A 14,655-nucleotide genomic window follows, 5' to 3' on the forward strand; every position below is an offset into this window, starting at 1 on the left:
TTTTTGCTGATGGTCATTGTGACTGGTGTTAGGTGATACCTTTGTGTAGATTGGATTTGCATGCCTCTAATAATTTCTGATGTTTTGCATTTCTCAGTGTCCTTTTCGTTTTTTTTAAGATTGAGCTAAACTTACAACTTCAAATTGCCTTCTTGAAAAATTTACCGCGTTTGGATTTTTATGGCCATTCCCTACCCCAGGACATTTTTTGAGGGCATGAGTCATTTACAGCCCTGCCGTCCTTGTGAATATTAGTGACCATTAGCAGTAGATTTAAAGCTGCTCTTTGAGGAAACGGCCTTAGGGTGGCAGCATTTCTAAGTTGCCAACTCTGCTTGCTAGGGAAACAGAACCTTGCTGCAAGTTGTGCTTTGAGGTTGCAGATTAGAGTGGAATGTGCCAGGACAAACCCCGGTAAGTTTTAGCCTCCTTAATTCTTGTTTGGGTCTTTAAGTTGTAGTTTTTATCAGAGCAAATTTGATTGAAAAATGTCTTTTGTTCTAGGTGTACAGAATCTTGTTCATTTACACATATACATATATCTATTGATCTTTGGGTCCTTTTCCATGTCGGTTATTACAGAGTGTTGAGTAGACCACTCTTGGTATTCCATAGGTCTTTGGGGATTATATTTTTTATATGTATTAGTATATGTGTGTTAACCCCAATATCCTGATTTATCCATTCCTCACACCATTTCTTTGGCTTAACCATAAGTTGTCTTCTCATTCTGAGATTGTCTTTCTCTATGGAAATATGTGCATTTTTATGAATTTTCAGATAACGTAAGGGATATCATAGGACATTTGTCTTTCGCATTCTGACTTACTTCACGTTGTGTGATTATCTCTAGGCTCATCTGTGGTGCTGCATATGCCATTCTTTTATTTCTTTCGTGACTGATATTCCATTCTGTCCATATACCACTTCTTCTCTGTCCATTCATCTGTTTATGGACCTTCTTTTGGCTTCCATGTCGTGGCTATTTCAATATTGCTGCAGTGCACATTTGCCTGCCTCTGTCTTTCCGATTCTGGTGGTCTTAGGTTATAGGCCCAAAAGGTGCCCTGCCGCATCATATCGTAGCTCAATTTTTACCTTTTAAAGCAGCTCCATTCAGTTTTCGTTAGTGCTGTTACCAATTACATCCCACCAGCAGCTAGAAGGTACACAGTTCTCTAAAACCCCTTCAGCATTTCTAGTTTGTAGACTGTTTGCTGATGGTCATTTGACTGGTGTGAGCTGAAACCTTTTTGGAGGTTGGATTTGTATGTGGCTAATAATTCCTTGTACTGAGCTTTAGGCATGTCCATTTTTTTGTTTTCCTTTTTTTTTAAAGTGTGAGTACAACTTCCCTCTTCATGTTGACTTCTTGAAAGATTTGTCATGTGTTGAATTTTCTTGCCTATTCCCTACCCCAGGGCATTTTTTGAGGGCAGATGCCATTTACAGCCCTGAGTCCTTGTGACTATTAAGCAACCATTAGCACTGGGTTTAAAGCTGCTGTTGTGGGAAACACCCACTAGGCGGCAGCATCATTACGTTCTCAACTCTTATTATTAGGGCACCAGAGTCTTCCTGGACGTAGTGTTCCGAGGTTGTAAATTAGAGGGGAATGTGCTGGGACAAGCCCCCAGAAGTTTATGTCTCCTTACTTCTGTTTGTTTTTTAATTTAATTTCTATTTCTTATCGGAGAATATTGGATTAGAGTGTTGTGATTGTCTGGCTGTACAGAATCTGCTCAATGATTCATACATATGTCTGTTCATCTTCGGATCCTGTTACCATGTGTCTTATTACAGAATGTTGAGTAGACCTCGCATGGTATTTGGTAGGTGTTTTGTCATTATATATTTTATATGTATTGGTGATTCTATAATTCATAGAGTTTATATGTTATATGTTTATATACATTTAACATACATTAGTATATGTATGTTATCCCCATAGTCCTAATTTATCCATCCTCCCACCTTTCATTTTGGCGAACCATTCGTTTGTTTTATAAGTCTGTGAGTGTCTTTTTCTGTGGAAATATGTTCATTGGTAGAAATCTTAGGATAACATGTATAAATGATATCATAGGATATTTGTTATTCCCTTTTGAATAACTTAACCTAATATGATTATTTCTAGGCTCATCTGTAGTCCTGAAAACGGCACTGTTCATTTTTTTCTGAGGCTACTAGTCCATTCGGTACGTATACCACTTCTTCTTTGTCCATTTACCTGATGATGGACATTTTGTTTGTATCCATGTCTTAGCTATTGTAAATACTGCTGCAATACACGATTTTCCATCCCGTGTCTTTCTGATTCTGGCTTTCACAAGTGACAGGCCCAATAGTGGGCCTTCCGGATCATATGGTGACTCAATTTTTACCTTTAAACGCACTGCCATTCTGTTCCTATTATTGGCTGTTACCAGTTTACATCCCACTTAGACCGAGAGGTTACACTATTCTCCACAACTTCTTCAACATCTATCGTTTGTTGACTTTTTGCTGATGGTCATTGTGACTGGTGTTAGGTGATACCTTTGTGTAGATTGGATTTGCATGCGTCTAATAATTCCTGATGTTTTGCATTTCTCAGTGTCCTTTTCGTTTTTTTTAAGATTGAGCTAAACTTACAACTTCAAATCGCCTTCTTGAAAAATTTACCGCGTTTGGATTTTTATGGCCATTCCCTACCCCAGGACATTTTTTGAGGGCATGAGTCATTTACAGCCCTGCCGTCCTTGTGAATATTAGTGACCATTAGCAGTAGATTTAAAGCTGCTCTTTGAGGAAACGGCCTTAGGGTGGCAGCATTTCTAAGTTGCCAACTCTGCTTGCTAGGGAAACAGAACCTTGCTGCAAGTTGTGCTTTGAGGTTGCAGATTAGAGTGGAATGTGCCAGGACAAACCCCGGTAAGTTTTAGCCTCCTTAATTCTTGTTTGTGTCTTTAAGTTGTAGTTTTTATCATAGCAAATTTGATTGAAAAATGTCTTTTGTTCTAGGTGTACAGAATCTTGTTCATTTACACATATACATATATCTATTGATCTTTGGGTCCTTTTCCATGTCGGTTATTACAGAGTGTTGAGTAGACCACTCTTGGTATTCCATAGGTCTTTGGGGATTATATTTTTTATATGTATTAGTATATGTGTGTTAACCCCAATATCCTGATTTATCCATTCCTCACACCATTTCTTTGGCTTAACCATAAGTTGTCTTCTCATTCTGAGATTGTCTTTCTCTATGGAAATATGTGCATTTTTATGAATTTTCAGATAACGTAAGGGATATCATAGGACATTTGTCTTTCGCATTCTGACTTACTTCACGTTGTGTGATTATCTCTAGGCTCATCTGTGGTGCTGCATATGCCATTCTTTTATTTTTTTCGTGACTGATATTCCATTCTGTCCATATACCACTTCTTCTCTGTCCATTCATCTGTTTATGGACCTTCTTTTGGCTTCCATGTCGTGGCTATTTCAATATTGCTGCAGTGCACATTTGCCTGCCTCTGTCTTTCCGATTCTGGTGGTCTTAGGTTATAGGCCCAAAAGGTGCCCTGCCGCATCATATGGTAGCTCAATTTTTACCTTTTAAAGCAGCTCCATTCAGTTTTCGTTAGTGCTGTTACCAATTACATCCCACCAGCAGCTAGAAGGTACACAGTTCTCTAAAACCCCTTCAGCATTTCTAGTTTGTAGACTGTTTGCTGATGGTCATTTGACTGGTGTGAGCTGAAACCTTTTTGGAGGTTGGATTTGTATGTGGCTAATAATTCCTTGTACTGAGCTTTAGGCATGTCCATTTTTTTGTTTTCCTTTTTTTTTAAAGTGTGAGTACAACTTCCCTCTTCATGTTGACTTCTTGAAAGATTTGTCATGTGTTGAATTTTCTTGCCTATTCCCTACCCCAGGGCATTTTTTGAGGGCAGATGCCATTTACAGCCCTGAGTCCTTGTGACTATTAAGCAACCATTAGCACTGGGTTTAAAGCTGCTGTTGTGGGAAACACCCACTAGGCGGCAGCATCATTACGTTCTCAACTCTTGTTATTAGGGCACCAGAGTCTTCCTGGACGTAGTGTTCCGAGGTTGTAAATTAGAGGGGAATGTGCTGGGACAAGCCCACAGAAGTTTATGTCTCCTTACTTCTGTTTGTTTTTTAATTTAATTTCTATTTCTTATCGGAGAATATTGGATTTGAGTGTTGTGATTGTCTGGCTGTACAGAATCTGCTCAATGATTCATACATATGTCTGTTCATGTTCGGATTCTGTTACCATGTGTCTTATTACAGAATGTTGAGTAGACCTCGCATGGTATTTGGTAGGTGTTTTGTCATTATATATTTTATATGTATTGGTGATTATATAATTCATAGAGTTTATATGTTATATGTTTATATACATTTAACATACATTAGTATATGTATGTTAGCCCCATAATCCTAATTTATCCATCCTCCCACCTTTCATTTTGGTTAACCATTAGTTTCTTTTATAAGTCTGTGAGTGTCTTTTTCTGTGGAAATATGTCCATTTGTAGCAATCTTACGATAACAGGTATAAATGATATCATAGGATATTTGTCATTCCCTTTTGACTTACTTAACCTGATATGATTATTTCTAGGCTCATCTGTAGTCCTGAAAACGGCATTTTTCATTTTTTTCCCGAGGCTACTATTCCATTTAGTCCGTATACCACTTCTTCTTTGTCCATTCATCTGTTTATGGACCTTTTTCTTGCTTCCACGTCTTGGCTATTTCAGTAATGCTGCAGTGCACATTTGCCTGCCTCTGTCTTTCCGATTCTGGTGGTCTTAGGTTACAGGCCCAAAAGGTGCCCTGCCGCGTCATATGGTAGCTCAATTTTTACCTTTTAAAGCAGCTCCATTCAGTTTTCGTTAGTGCTCTTACCACTTTACATCCCACCAGCAGCTACAAGGTACACAGTTCTCTAAAATCCCTTCAGCATTTACAGTTTGTAGACTTTTTGCTGATGGTCATTTGACTGGTGTGAGCTGAAACCTTTTTAGAGGTTGGATTTGCATGTGACTAATAATTCCTTATACTGAGCTTTAGGCGTGTCCTTTTTATTCTTTTCCTTTTTTTTTTAAAGAGTGAGTACAACTTCCCTCTTCATATTGACTTCTTCAAAAACTTGTCAAAGAAAACTTGAATTTTCTTGCCTATTCCCTACCCCAGGGCATTTTTTGAGGGCAGGTGTCATTTACAGCCCTGCAGTCCTTGTGACTATTAAGCAACCATTAGCACTGGGTTTAAAGCTGCTGTTGTGGGAAACAGCCACAAGGCGGCAGCATTATTACGTTCTCACCTCTTGTTACTAGGGCACCAGAGTCTTCCTGGACGTAGTATTCCGAGGTTGTAAATTAGAGAGGAGTGTGCTGGGATAAGCCCCCAGAAGTTTATGTCTCCTTACTTATGTTTGTTTTTTAAATTTAATTTCTCTTTCTTATCGGAGTAAATTCGATTAGAGTGTTGTGATTGTCTGGCTGTACAGAATGTGCTCAATGATTCATACATATGTCTGTTCATCTTCGGATCCTGTTACCATGTAATTTTTTACAGAATGTTGAGTAGACCTCCCTTGGTATTTGGCAGGTGTTTCGTGATTATATATTTTATATGTATTGGTGATTATATAATTCATAGAGTTTATATGTTATATGTTTATATACATTTAACATACATTAGTATATGTATGTTATCCCCATAGTCCTAATTTATCCATCCTCCCACCTTTCATTTTGGCGAACCATTCGTTTGTTTTATAAGTCTGTGAGTGTCTTTTTCTGTGGAAATATGTTCATTGGTAGAAATCTTAGGATAACGTGTATAAATGATATCATAGGATATTTGTTATTCCCTTTTGAATAACTTAACCTAATATGATTATTTCTAGGCTCATCTGTAGTCCTGAAAACGGCACTGTTCATTTTTTTCTGAGGCTACTAGTCCATTCGGTACGTATACCACTTCTTCTTTGTCCATTTACCTGATGATGGACATTTTGTTTGTATCCATGTCTTAGCTATTGTAAATACTGCTGCAATACACGATTTTCCATCCCGTGTCTTTCTGATTCTGGCTTTCACAAGTGACAGGCCCAATAGTGGGCCTTCCGGATCATATGGTGACTCAATTTTTACCTTTAAACGCACTGCCATTCTGTTCCTATTATTGGCTGTTACCAGTTTACATCCCACTTAGACCGAGAGGTTACACTATTCTCCACAACTTCTTCAACATCTATTGTTTGTTGACTTTTTGCTGATGGTCATTGTGACTGGTGTTAGGTGATACCTTTGTGTAGATTGGATTTGCATGCCTCTAATAATTCCTGATGTTTTGCATTTCTCAGTGTCCTTTTCGTTTTTTTTAAGATTGAGCTAAACTTACAACTTCAAATTGCCTTCTTGAAAAATTTACCGCGTTTGGATTTTTATGGCCATTCCCTACCCCAGGACATTTTTTGAGGGCATGAGTCATTTACAGCCCTGCCGTCCTTGTGAATATTAGTGACCATTAGCAGTAGATTTAAAGCTGCTCTTTGAGGAAACGGCCTTAGGGTGGCAGCATTTCTAAGTTGCCAACTCTGCTTGCTAGGGAAACAGAACCTTGCTGCAAGTTGTGCTTTGAGGTTGCAGATTAGAGTGGAATGTGCCAGGACAAACCCCGGTAAGTTTTAGCCTCCTTAATTCTTGTTTGTGTCTTTAAGTTGTAGTTTTTATCAGAGCAAATTTGATTGAAAAATGTCTTTTGTTCTAGGTGTACAGAATCTTGTTCATTTACACATATACATATATCTATTGATCTTTGGGTCCTTTTCCATGTCGGTTATTACAGAGTGTTGAGTAGACCACTCTTGGTATTCCATAGGTCTTTGGGGATTATATTTTTTATATGTATTAGTATATGTGTGTTAACCCCAATATCCTGATTTATCCATTCCTCACACCATTTCTTTGGCTTAACCATAAGTTGTCTTCTCATTCTGAGATTGTCTTTCTCTATGGAAATATGTGCATTTTTATGAATTTTCAGATAACGTAAGGGATATCATAGGACATTTGTCTTTCGCATTCTGACTTACTTCACGTTGTGTGATTATCTCTAGGCTCATCTGTGGTGCTGCATATGCCATTCTTTTATTTTTTTCGTGACTGATATTCCATTCTGTCCATATACCACTTCTTCTCTGTCCATTCATCTGTTTATGGACCTTCTTTTGGCTTCCATGTCGTGGCTATTTCAATATTGCTGCAGTGCACATTTGCCTGCCTCTGTCTTTCCGATTCTGGTGGTCTTAGGTTATAGGCCCAAAAGGTGCCCTGCCGCATCATATGGTAGCTCAATTTTTACCTTTTAAAGCAGCTCCATTCAGTTTTCGTTAGTGCTGTTACCAATTACATCCCACCAGCAGCTAGAAGGTACACAGTTCTCTAAAACCCCTTCAGCATTTCTAGTTTGTAGACTGTTTGCTGATGGTCATTTGACTGGTGTGAGCTGAAACCTTTTTGGAGGTTGGATTTGTATGTGGCTAATAATTCCTTGTACTGAGCTTTAGGCATGTCCATTTTTTTGTTTTCCTTTTTTTTTAAAGTGTGAGTACAACTTCCCTCTTCATGTTGACTTCTTGAAAGATTTGTCATGTGTTGAATTTTCTTGCCTATTCCCTACCCCAGGGCATTTTTTGAGGGCAGATGCCATTTACAGCCCTGAGTCCTTGTGACTATTAAGCAACCATTAGCACTGGGTTTAAAGCTGCTGTTGTGGGAAACACCCACTAGGCGGCAGCATCATTACGTTCTCAACTCTTGTTATTAGGGCACCAGAGTCTTCCTGGACGTAGTGTTCCGAGGTTGTAAATTAGAGGGGAATGTGCTGGGACAAGCCCCCAGAAGTTTATGTCTCCTTACTTCTGTTTGTTTTTTAATTTAATTTCTATTTCTTATCGGAGAATATTGGATTAGAGTGTTGTGATTGTCTGGCTGTACAGAATCTGCTCAATGATTCATACATATGTCTGTTCATCTTCGGATCCTGTTACCATGTGTCTTATTACAGAATGTTGAGTAGACCTCGCATGGTATTTGGTAGGTGTTTTGTCATTATATATTTTATATGTATTGGTGATTCTATAATTCATAGAGTTTATATGTTATATGTTTATATACATTTAACATACATTAGTATATGTATGTTATCCCCATAGTCCTAATTTATCCATCCTCCCACCTTTCATTTTGGCGAACCATTCGTTTGTTTTATAAGTCTGTGAGTGTCTTTTTCTGTGGAAATATGTTCATTGGTAGAAATCTTAGGATAACGTGTATAAATGATATCATAGGATATTTGTTATTCCCTTTTGAATAACTTAACCTAATATGATTATTTCTAGGCTCATCTGTAGTCCTGAAAACGGCACTGTTCATTTTTTTCTGAGGCTACTAGTCCATTCGGTACGTATACCACTTCTTCTTTGTCCATTTACCTGATGATGGACATTTTGTTTGTATCCATGTCTTAGCTATTGTAAATACTGCTGCAATACACGATTTTCCATCCCGTGTCTTTCTGATTCTGGCTTTCACAAGTGACAGGCCCAATAGTGGGCCTTCCGGATCATATGGTGACTCAATTTTTACCTTTAAACGCACTGCCATTCTGTTCCTATTATTGGCTGTTACCAGTTTACATCCCACTTAGACCGAGAGGTTACACTATTCTCCACAACTTCTTCAACATCTATTGTTTGTTGACTTTTTGCTGATGGTCATTGTGACTGGTGTTAGGTGATACCTTTGTGTAGATTGGATTTGCATGCCTCTAATAATTCCTGATGTTTTGCATTTCTCAGTGTCCTTTTCGTTTTTTTTAAGATTGAGCTAAACTTACAACTTCAAATTGCCTTCTTGAAAAATTTACCGCGTTTGGATTTTTATGGCCATTCCCTACCCCAGGACATTTTTTGAGGGCATGAGTCATTTACAGCCCTGCCGTCCTTGTGAATATTAGTGACCATTAGCAGTAGATTTAAAGCTGCTCTTTGAGGAAACGGCCTTAGGGTGGCAGCATTTCTAAGTTGCCAACTCTGCTTGCTAGGGAAACAGAACCTTGCTGCAAGTTGTGCTTTGAGGTTGCAGATTAGAGTGGAATGTGCCAGGACAAACCCCGGTAAGTTTTAGCCTCCTTAATTCTTGTTTGTGTCTTTAAGTTGTAGTTTTTATCAGAGCAAATTTGATTGAAAAATGTCTTTTGTTCTAGGTGTACAGAATCTTGTTCATTTACACATATACATATATCTATTGATCTTTGGGTCCTTTTCCATGTCGGTTATTACAGAGTGTTGAGTAGACCACTCTTGGTATTCCATAGGTCTTTGGGGATTATATTTTTTATATGTATTAGTATATGTGTGTTAACCCCAATATCCTGATTTATCCATTCCTCACACCATTTCTTTGGCTTAACCATAAGTTGTCTTCTCATTCTGAGATTGTCTTTCTCTATGGAAATATGTGCATTTTTATGAATTTTCAGATAACGTAAGGGATATCATAGGACATTTGTCTTTCGCATTCTGACTTACTTCACGTTGTGTGATTATCTCTAGGCTCATCTGTGGTGCTGCATATGCCATTCTTTTATTTCTTTCGTGACTGATATTCCATTCTGTCCATATACCACTTCTTCTCTGTCCATTCATCTGTTTATGGACCTTCTTTTGGCTTCCATGTCGTGGCTATTTCAATATTGCTGCAGTGCACATTTGCCTGCCTCTGTCTTTCCGATTCTGGTGGTCTTAGGTTATAGGCCCAAAAGGTGCCCTGCCGCATCATATCGTAGCTCAATTTTTACCTTTTAAAGCAGCTCCATTCAGTTTTCGTTAGTGCTGTTACCAATTACATCCCACCAGCAGCTAGAAGGTACACAGTTCTCTAAAACCCCTTCAGCATTTCTAGTTTGTAGACTGTTTGCTGATGGTCATTTGACTGGTGTGAGCTGAAACCTTTTTGGAGGTTGGATTTGTATGTGGCTAATAATTCCTTGTACTGAGCTTTAGGCATGTCCATTTTTTTGTTTTCCTTTTTTTTTTTAAGTGTGAGTACAACTTCCCTCTTCATGTTGACTTCTTGAAAGATTTGTCATGTGTTGAATTTTCTTGCCTATTCCCTACCCCAGGGCATTTTTTGAGGGCAGATGCCATTTACAGCCCTGAGTCCTTGTGACTATTAAGCAACCATTAGCACTGGGTTTAAAGCTGCTGTTGTGGGAAACACCCACTAGGCGGCAGCATCATTACGTTCTCAACTCTTGTTATTAGGGCACCAGAGTCTTCCTGGACGTAGTGTTCCGAGGTTGTAAATTAGAGGGGAGTGTGCTGGGACAAGCCCCCAGAAGTTTATGTCTCCTTACTTCTGTTTGTTTTTTAATTTAATTTCTATTTCTTATCGGAGAATATTGGATTAGAGTGTTGTGATTGTCTGGCTGTACAGAATCTGCTCAATGATTCATACATATGTCTGTTCATCTTCGGATCCTGTTACCATGTGTCTTATTACAGAATGTTGAGTAGACCTCGCATGGTATTTGGTAGGTGTTTTGTCATTATATATTTTATATGTATTGGTGATTCTATAATTCATAGAGTTTATATGTTATATGTTTATATACATTTAACATACATTAGTATATGTATGTTATCCCCATAGTCCTAATTTATCCATCCTCCCACCTTTCATTTTGGCGAACCATTCATTTGTTTTATAAGTCTGTGAGTGTCTTTTTCTGTGGAAATATGTTCATTGGTAGAAATCTTAGGATAACGTGTATAAATGATATCATAGGATATTTGTTATTCCCTTTTGAATAACTTAACCTAATATGATTATTTCTAGGCTCATCTGTAGTCCTGAAAACGGCACTGTTCATTTTTTTCTGAGGCTACTAGTCCATTCGGTACGTATACCACTTCTTCTTTGTCCATTTACCTGATGATGGACATTTTGTTTGTATCCATGTCTTAGCTATTGTAAATACTGCTGCAATACACGATTTTCCATCCCGTGTCTTTCTGATTCTGGCTTTCACAAGTGACAGGCCCAATAGTGGGCCTTCCGGATCATATGGTGACTCAATTTTTACCTTTAAACGCACTGCCATTCTGTTCCTATTATTGGCTGTTACCAGTTTACATCCCACTTAGACCGAGAGGTTACACTATTCTCCACAACTTCTTCAACATCTATTGTTTGTTGACTTTTTGCTGATGGTCATTGTGACTGGTGTTAGGTGATACCTTTGTGTAGATTGGATTTGCATGCCTCTAATAATTCCTGATGTTTTGCATTTCTCAGTGTCCTTTTCGTTTTTTTTAAGATTGAGCTAAACTTACAACTTCAAATTGCCTTCTTGAAAAATTTACCGCGTTTGGATTTTTATGGCCATTCCCTACCCCAGGACATTTTTTGAGGGCATGAGTCATTTACAGCCCTGCCGTCCTTGTGAATATTAGTGACCATTAGCAGTAGATTTAAAGCTGCTCTTTGAGGAAACGGCCTTAGGGTGGCAGCATTTCTAAGTTGCCAACTCTGCTTGCTAGGGAAACAGAACCTTGCTGCAAGTTGTGCTTTGAGGTTGCAGATTAGAGTGGAATGTGCCAGGACAAACCCCGGTAAGTTTTAGCCTCCTTAATTCTTGTTTGTGTCTTTAAGTTGTAGTTTTTATCAGAGCAAATTTGATTGAAAAATGTCTTTTGTTCTAGGTGTACAGAATCTTGTTCATTTACACATATACATATATCTATTGATCTTTGGGTCCTTTTCCATGTCGGTTATTACAGAGTGTTGAGTAGACCACTCTTGGTATTCCATAGGTCTTTGGGGATTATATTTTTTATATGTATTAGTATATGTGTGTTAACCCCAATATCCTGATTTATCCATTCCTCACACCATTTCTTTGGCTTAACCATAAGTTGTCTTCTCATTCTGAGATTGTCTTTCTCTATGGAAATATGTGCATTTTTATGAATTTTCAGATAACGTAAGGGATATCATAGGACATTTGTCTTTCGCATTCTGACTTACTTCACGTTGTGTGATTATCTCTAGGCTCATCTGTGGTGCTGCATATGCCATTCTTTTATTTCTTTCGTGACTGATATTCCATTCTGTCCATATACCACTTCTTCTCTGTCCATTCATCTGTTTATGGACCTTCTTTTGGCTTCCATGTCGTGGCTATTTCAATATTGCTGCAGTGCACATTTGCCTGCCTCTGTCTTTCCGATTCTGGTGGTCTTAGGTTATAGGCCCAAAAGGTGCCCTGCCGCATCATATCGTAGCTCAATTTTTACCTTTTAAAGCAGCTCCATTCAGTTTTCGTTAGTGCTGTTACCAATTACATCCCACCAGCAGCTAGAAGGTACACAGTTCTCTAAAACCCCTTCAGCATTTCTAGTTTGTAGACTGTTTGCTGATGGTCATTTGACTGGTGTGAGCTGAAACCTTTTTGGAGGTTGGATTTGTATGTGGCTAATAATTCCTTGTACTGAGCTTTAGGCATGTCCATTTTTTTGTTTTCCTTTTTTTTTTTAAGTGTGAGTACAACTTCCCTCTTCATGTTGACTTCTTGAAAGATTTGTCATGTGTTGAATTTTCTTGCCTATTCCCTACCCCAGGGCATTTTTTGAGGGCAGATGCCATTTACAGCCCTGAGTCCTTGTGACTATTAAGCAACCATTAGCACTGGGTTTAAAGCTGCTGTTGTGGGAAACACCCACTAGGCGGCAGCATCATTACGTTCTCAACTCTTGTTATTAGGGCACCAGAGTCTTCCTGGACGTAGTGTTCCGAGGTTGTAAATTAGAGGGGAATGTGCTGGGACAAGCCCCCAGAAGTTTATGTCTCCTTACTTCTGTTTGTTTTTTAATTTAATTTCTATTTCTTATCGGAGAATATTGGATTAGAGTGTTGTGATTGTCTGGCTGTACAGAATCTGCTCAATGATTCATACATATGTCTGTTCATCTTCGGATCCTGTTACCATGTGTCTTATTACAGAATGTTGAGTAGACCTCGCATGGTATTTGGTAGGTGTTTTGTCATTATATATTTTATATGTATTGGTGATTCTATAATTCATAGAGTTTATATGTTATATGTTTATATACATTTAACATACATTAGTATATGTATGTTATCCCCATAGTCCTAATTTATCCATCCTCCCACCTTTCATTTTGGCGAACCATTCGTTTGTTTTATAAGTCTGTGAGTGTCTTTTTCTGTGGAAATATGTTCATTGGTAGAAATCTTAGGATAACATGTATAAATGATATCATAGGATATTTGTTATTCCCTTTTGAATAACTTAACCTAATATGATTATTTCTAGGCTCATCTGTAGTCCTGAAAACGGCACTGTTCATTTTTTTCTGAGGCTACTAGTCCATTCGGTACGTATACCACTTCTTCTTTGTCCATTTACCTGATGATGGACATTTTGTTTGTATCCATGTCTTAGCTATTGTAAATACTGCTGCAATACACGATTTTCCATCCCGTGTCTTTCTGATTCTGGCTTTCACAAGTGACAGGCCCAATAGTGGGCCTTCCGGATCATATGGTGACTCAATTTTTACCTTTAAACGCACTGCCATTCTGTTCCTATTATTGGCTGTTACCAGTTTACATCCCACTTAGACCGAGAGGTTACACTATTCTCCACAACTTCTTCAACATCTATTGTTTGTTGACTTTTTGCTGATGGTCATTGTGACTGGTGTTAGGTGATACCTTTGTGTAGATTGGATTTGCATGCCTCTAATAATTCCTGATGTTTTGCATTTCTCAGTGTCCTTTTCGTTTTTTTTAAGATTGAGCTAAACTTACAACTTCAAATTGCCTTCTTGAAAAATTTACCGCGTTTGGATTTTTATGGCCATTCCCTACCCCAGGACATTTTTTGAGGGCATGAGTCATTTACAGCCCTGCCGTCCTTGTGAATATTAGTGACCATTAGCAGTAGATTTAAAGCTGCTCTTTGAGGAAACGGCCTTAGGGTGGCAGCATTTCTAAGTTGCCAACTCTGCTTGCTAGGGAAACAGAACCTTGCTGCAAGTTGTGCTTTGAGGTTGCAGATTAGAGTGGAATGTGCCAGGACAAACCCCGGTAAGTTTTAGCCTCCTTAATTCTTGTTTGTGTCTTTAAGTTGTAGTTTTTATCAGAGCAAATTTGATTGAAAAATGTCTTTTGTTCTAGGTGTACAGAATCTTGTTCATTTACACATATACATATATCTATTGATCTTTGGGTCCTTTTCCATGTCGGTTATTACAGAGTGTTGAGTAGACCACTCTTGGTATTCCATAGGTCTTTGGGGATTATATTTTTTATATGTATTAGTATATGTGTGTTAACCCCAATATCCTGATTTATCCATTCCTCACACCATTTCTTTGGCTTAACCATAAGTTGTCTTCTCATTCTGAGATTGTCTTTCTCTATGGAAATATGTGCATTTTTATGAATTTTCAGATAACGTAAGGGATATCATAGGACATTTGTCTTTCGCATTCTGACTTACTTCACGTTGTGTGATTATCTCTAGGCTCATCTGTGG

Source organism: Eubalaena glacialis, chromosome 2 (assembly GCF_028564815.1).
Source record: "Eubalaena glacialis isolate mEubGla1 chromosome 2, mEubGla1.1.hap2.+ XY, whole genome shotgun sequence".
Classification (NCBI taxonomy): domain Eukaryota; kingdom Metazoa; phylum Chordata; class Mammalia; order Artiodactyla; family Balaenidae; genus Eubalaena; species Eubalaena glacialis.